General features: G+C 37.3%; 1 pseudogene; it reads right to left on the bottom strand.

Moving 5' to 3' along the window:
- Positions 1 to 3,108: 3,108 nt before the first annotated feature.
- On the bottom strand, positions 3,109 to 3,733 carry LOC122726808 (annotated as a pseudogene).
- Positions 3,734 to 7,123: the final 3,390 nt, after the last annotated feature.

The raw sequence follows: 7,123 nt of genomic DNA, 5'->3' as shown, positions 1-7,123 counted from the left end.
GTCAGGAAGACCTGAGTTCAAATCCAGCCTCAGACACTTAGCATTTACTAGCTGTGTGACCCTGGGCAAGTCACTTAACCCCAATTGCCTCACCAAAAAAAAAGTAAAAAAAAAACACAAAAAAAATAAAGGTAGTTGAGCAAAGACTTTATAATCAAGTATAATATAAAGTGGATTCCTCTTTGGGTACAACTTGGACTAGATTATATCATATAGTCCCTTCAAAGTTTGAGATTTTATAATTATTATTCATACTCTTTAGAGTCCTCTTCATTCCAGAATGGACACATGCATATAACTCTTGTTGAGTTAAAGTTATTTAATGGACAGCTAGGTGGTACAGTAGATAAAGTGTCAGGCCTAAAGTCAGGAAGACTTGAGTTCAAATCAGTCCTCAAACACTTATAGCTATGTGAGCATGGACAAGTCAATTAACCCTCTTTTCCTTGATTTCCTTATCTGTGAAATGAGCTGGAAAAGGAAATGGCAAGCCACTCCAGTATCTTTGTGAAGAGAACCTCAAGTGGGGTCATGAAGAGTTGGAAATGACTGAACGATACTAAACAGTAACAACATTAGCAGAAGCTAATTAAATATGTAATAACAGAGGTCTGATTCAATCATTGTTCTTTACCAGTCAAATAGCCTAAGTGCAGTAGAGCATAACATAAGGAATATATCACTGATGACTAGACTTTGCTTTAGACCACAAAATACAGGGGGGAGCTAGGTGGCACAGTGGATAAAGCACTGGCCCTGGATTTAGGAGGACTTGAGTTCAAATCCAGCTTCAGACATTTGAAACTTACTAGATGTGTGACCCTGGGGAAGTCACTTACCCCTCATTGCCCGAAAAAAAATGAAAAATAGAAAAAAAGAACATAAAATACAGAAGGCACTGAACTCAGTTGTCCTTTTACCCCAGGTAAAAACAAATGAACTTAGCATGTACATAAAAATGATAAGGTGAAATTAGAAACTAGCACATTGTCCTTTTCCTCTCTTCCCTGCCCTCCTTCTTTCCCTGCCAATGAGGAGTCAGGTGGCACAAAATATAGAATTCTGGACTTGGAGTCACAAAAACCCAGGTTCAAATTCTACTGTAGACACTTAAATAGTTCAAAAACACCAGTCAAGTCCCTTAACCTTTCAGCTTCAGATTCTTCATTTATAAAATGGATCACTCTGTTCTAAGAAATGATGTAAACAGAGCATCATGACAAGATATTTGACCAAATGTAGGTTGTTGTAGGGATCAAATATACCCACCCACCCATAGACACATATGTATGCATACATATGTGTATATATGTATGTATGTATATATGTATGTATATATGTAACTACATATAACTTGAAAAGTACTTTGCAAACACTCAAGTGCAAAATATATTATTATTTCCTCAGGCGACCTCCTTCTTGACTGGGGACCTCCGTAAAAATGGTCTTATGGTGTCCTGGGATCTCTCCCCAATGATGTCTAATTTCCCAAGGTTTGAGGCCTCCCCACTTTTTATTAAACCAAATTTGTCCTCAAATGTTGATGTCCTTATTAGAACCCAAACTCTAGAATTGTTAGCTTTTCTACTTTTAACTTTCTGTGTTTCCTTTTTTCCTTTACCCTTATTTTTATTTTGTTATTTTTTTTAAGTGTGCAATTATTTTATTTCCTTGCCCTGATAGCAAGTACTTTATTTACACAGGAACCTGCAACTAGTACAACAACTGACAAAGAGAGGTGTCTCCCAATCTCAGGGGACCAGCTCTCCAATAAAGCAAAGGTGGAACAAAATGTCTAAGCTCAACACCTCTTTCCCTTCTCCCTCTCCCCAACCTCTCCCAAAAGAGAAAACAATAATCAAAACTCACAAAATGAATCAGGACCCAGAACTTTCTAACCAATAGCTTTAATAAATGAATACAGAACAAGAGAGTTGGATTTATCAACCATATTTATATGTGTATGGGAGCAGGAACTCTAGGGGGGAGCTATTCCCAGTCCTCACTTTCCCCTCTATCCTGAATGGTGGGGTTTAGGAATGATAAGAAGGTTCTCACCTATAGTTGGGAATGTTTAAAGGTTACTTAAGTCCAGAACAGATAGGGCTTCTTGTTCTCTACTAAAGGGACCCAGAGAGAAGCTGAGAAAAAGATTCTCAATAAATTCATTTTAGTGATTATATCAATTCTGCCTATATTCCTTTCCAAAGTCCACAGAACTCAGAGCCACATTCTTAGTGATTTCACGTTTCATCAGACAATAGAATAGAAGTTAGACAGGAGAGTGAAAAAAGAAGCCGTTATATGTTAGGGTCCTTAATGCCAAAACAAGTTTTTTCTTTGGTCCCCAGGCCTGGCCCTCAATTTAAAAGGACAAGAAGGAAATACCAAGTGGGAGAGAGATGCAAAATCCTGGCCCAACACCTCCATAGAAGATAAAGTAGGGGCAGCTCGGTGGCACAGTGGATAGAGCACTGGTCCTGGAGTCAGGAGTACCTGAGTTCAAATCTAGCCTTAGACACTTAACACTTACTAGCTGTGTGACCCTGGGCAAGTCACTTAACCCCAATTGCCTCACGGAAAAAAAAAAAAAAAGAGAAGATAAAGTAGAAAACACTCTCAGCTTATCCTCCATATTCCATGTCTTTCTGTTTTGTCTTTTAAGAGAAGTCTGGAGATGAAAGGTTAATAAGCCAGGCAATAGTGGTTATAACTCCAGGGCTTTATTCCACTCTGAGAATGATACCTAGGGATATTTGGGGAGGATAAAGCCCAGAGTAGGACTATGGAAGAGACATTGCCAAGGAGAGATGATAAAAAGAAGTTAAGTGAAAGTTAGGTCAAAAAAAAAAGTTAGGTGAAATACTGGGGGTATAGTCATAGGTCATTTTCTTCTGTCTTTCCCACCCACACCCCTCCTACCAATGTGTCAAACTGGATTTCCCACCCCTTAGTACAGGGTAAGAAAACTGGGAAGTCCTTCCTAGACAGAGACTATCTGAAAACAACCTATCACTCCCTCACCCCTGCTTCTATCCAGCACAACAAAGGTTAATTTTGCAAGGTAAGAAAAAGGCAGGAACAAGGAGTTCCATCCCCATTTCTGAATCATATATGTCGAAAACTTTCCCCAGACAATACAGCAGCTCTGTTCAGCCATGCCTTCATCCCGTTTCCATAGACTTTTTCATCAATGTAGGCCACATAGAGAAAATCGTCTCTCTTATGGTTGTTCTCATAAACTTGGTCCGTGGAAGCACTAGTAGGAGGCATAGTGTTGTTGAGAGAGAAGAATAGAGCATCTGAAGGTGGATCAGCTTACAAATTAAGAAGTAGAACTGGCCAATTGTAAGGTCAGAGGGCACCAGCTACTTCCTTTTGTCCAGGTTAGGTACTCTGGCTTTAGGTGCCTTCTCCACAATAACAAGGACTCTATCAGGGTCTTTCTTTCTTTCTTTCTTTCTTTCTTTCTTTCTTTCTTTCTTTCTTTCTTTCTTTCTTTCTTTCTTTCTTTCTTTCTTTCAGGCAATTTGGGTTAAGTGACTTGCCCAGGGTCACATAGCTAGTAAGTGTTAACTGTCTGAGGCCAAATTTGAACTCAGGTCCTCCTGACTACAGGGCCAGTGCTCTCTCTACTGTGCCACCTAGCTGCCCCAGGGTATTTATTCAGACTCATCTTCCCTTCTATTTTCTGATTCTTGATAATTTGATGCTCCTTGTATTGGAATTTCATGATGCTCTGCATCATCTCTGATCTCCCTGGGGAGCTTGGCTTTGGTGGAATGAATTGATTCTTGAAGTCTGGCTTCTCCTGGTAGGAGTCTGGTAAGAGATAGTAGAGTTTTGGCATTGCCAACTGCTGCTGCCCTGCCTGCTCTGCCCCACCAGCCCATTGAGAGCACTCAGAACTGAGGTCCAGGGCTGCCCAGCCTGAGAGGTAGATAGAGAGTCTAAGTGGAAGTGAGGAAATCCTGCAGGGTTCTTTTTCCCTCAGTTTTAAATGAATTTTCATTTTACTAATCATTACAGCATATACATGTACTTGGAAAATAGAAATACATATGCATGATTAAAGTGATGTCTCCCTTTGCTCTTTGCCCCCTACTCACAGTATAGTCTTCAAGTTTTTCAGAAATTACTGTTGTTTTCCCATTAGTTATCACTCAAATTGGTTGATATATCATCCTCTCTCACCTGACAAATCTCATAAAACCAACTTAAAGTCATTTTGAACATTGTCCTATTACTCCCTTTTTGACAAGTACTGATGGAAAACTGGAAAGCGGATGGCTAAGATTAGATTTACACCAACAAATTAGAACATAATCTATAATAAATTCTAAATGGATGTGTGACCTGAATATTAAAGATCACAATATAAAAAGAAAGAAAGCAAATCATATACCTTTTAAAGTTATATATAGGTCAGCTATGTGGCACAGTGTATAGAGCACCGGCCCTGGAGTCAGGAGTACCTGAGTTCAAATCTGGCCTCAGACACTTAACACTTACTAGCTGTGTGACCCTGGGCAAGTCACTTAACCCCAATTGCCTCACTAAAAAAAAAAAAGTTATAGTTAGGGGATTGATTCTTAACCAAACAAGGGATAGAAGCAATCACAAATATTAAAAGACATAATTTTGGTCATATGAAATTGAAAAAAAAATGTACAAACAAAATTAATGCATCTAAGGTAAGTAGGAAAGTGTTCAATTGGGGGAAAAGACTGCATTAAATATTGTTTATGTGGGATTGATATCCAAGCCATATAGACAATTTACTAACATATAAGAGATTAAAAGTCATACTCCAACAGATAAGTAGTAAAAAGATATGAACAAATAGTTCTTACAACAATTAAACTATTACCCACCACATGAAGAATACTCTAAGTAATGAATAACAAATGAAATGAAAATAAAAACAACCCTGAGGTTTTACCTCACATCCAATAAATTGGCAAAGATTAAGTCAATGTTGGAGAGCATGCAGGAAGGCAGTCTGAGTAATGTAGTTTTGGTGGTGCTGTAAATTTGTAGGAACATTTGGGAAAGGTCTTTTGAATTATGCAAATCATATCGTTAAATCTCCATACCTTTTAAACCCATGAGGTAACTGATAAAATGAAATTAATCATAGACACCAAAATATTTATTGCAAAGTACTGGAAACAAAATAGAAGCCTATTTATTTACCTAGCCAAATTGTTGTACATGAATATAATGGAACATTTCCTTACTGTAAGAAATGGTGAATATACTAAAATGAATAAAAATCCATAGAAACAGAGTTTCAGGATAAAAAATATTAAATTTATTACTTAGGCTAGGTAGCAATTAATAAATTGATGGTCAGTGGTTTATCTCAACAATCAAACACTTGAAGAGAGACTCAGAAATGCCTTAAATCCCTTCTGAAAGGAAATTCCCTGGAAAAGTGACAATCACCTGCTATTGGTGGAAATTTAATGAGGAGGTGGGTTAAAAGTCTTCAATTCTTTTTTGCTGAGAACATTATTTGATCATGAGACAAAGCAGCCTCCAGCAATGTAGACAGGGAAGCCATTTCTATCTGAAACTCTCTGGCTTTTTTTCATGAACTGGGTCACCCTAAACTCTAATGGAAGGAACCAAGGAAAAGGCTTCCTTTCCCTAGGTTAAAGGTTGACCCAGACTAGATTCTGTTTATTTTCTAAACAAAAATTTGGTCTTTTAGTTGGGTGAAGTCCCAAACAAAACCGATAATCCTGTTCCATGAGGGCTACAAACAATGTCATCAATCAGCTGTGTCCTTCAGAGACTGAGTGACCTTAACAGGAGTGGGCTTTTAAAGAAAATGAAGGGGAAAAAATTTGGACCACAAATAAATTATTAGCATCATAATATAATTTTAATTCTGAACAGTAAATATAGAGAATCAATTACTATTTATTAAATTCCTATTATGTGCCAAGAACTAAGAAGTAAAAAGATTTACATGAGTTGATAAAATGTGAAGCAGAACCAGGCAAACAGTATGTACAATGATTAGCTAACTATAACTGTAAAGAACAACCACTACAAAACTGAAAATTGAGGATATGAAATTATAAACAAAAATATTGTTCATAAAGAAGAGATATGTGAAGATGTCTCCTTATGTTATTTTGCATAAGTTGCAGGGGGCAGGGAGGGGAGAGATCCATATCTGCAGAACATTGAATTTAATTTCAGATAAGTTTCAATTATTTTTCTGCTCTTTTTCATTTCTTGCTTTAAAGGGTATTCTTTGTCTCTCTGTGTCTCTGTCTCTGTCTCTTTCTCTCTCTAGGGATGGGGAAAGGGAAGGGATATGGAAGAGGAGATGCTCAATGCAAAACCAGGGATATCGGGGGCAGCTAGGTGGTGCAGTGGATAAAGCACCAGCCCTGGATTCAGGAGGACCTGAGTTCAAATGCAGTCTCAGACACTTGACACTTACTAGCTGTGTGACCCTGGGCAAGTTACTTAACCCCCATAGCCCCACAAAAAACAAAACAAAACCAACAACAATAAAAAACAAGGATATCAAGAATTTTTTAAAAAGCTTTCTACATTTTTCACCTCTTGTAATTCATCCCTTTTCCAAGAACATTATCCAATGTTATGTTACTGTTTATTGTATATTTGGGGAAGGGGGAGTAATTTATGTTTCCTGTATGTATTCCAGGATATCATTTTTCTTTAGGTACTGGGATTAGAGCACTAGCTATGTAGAAAGATAAATTTATTCTAATCTATATAATGTCCTTGAATAAGTTTCTAGAATATTTTTCACCCTCTAATCATGCTATTACACACACATACAAATACACATACACACACATGCTATAATCTTCATTTTAAATATGCTTACACAACTATTATCTTTGGATCTAAAAATGTTTCTATTTATTTAAACTGCTTAATGGATGATAATATTTTTTCTCCCTCTATTATATATCATATCTGGCAGTAAAGAAAAAAAAATTACTCCACAGATGTAAGGATTCCCTCCTTGGACTGGGATCCTTTATCTCAATAAACTCAATCTCTTAAAACCTCAGTCTTTGCACATCAGCTAACTCCTCATAGATTCACAAAGGTCAGCCTTGATCTTAATCGT

The sequence above is a fragment of the Dromiciops gliroides genome, chromosome 4, assembly GCF_019393635.1.
Source record: "Dromiciops gliroides isolate mDroGli1 chromosome 4, mDroGli1.pri, whole genome shotgun sequence".
NCBI lineage: Eukaryota > Metazoa > Chordata > Mammalia > Microbiotheria > Microbiotheriidae > Dromiciops > Dromiciops gliroides.
Note: the sequence above shows the minus strand (reverse complement) of the source record. Positions and strands in the feature narration are given on the sequence as shown.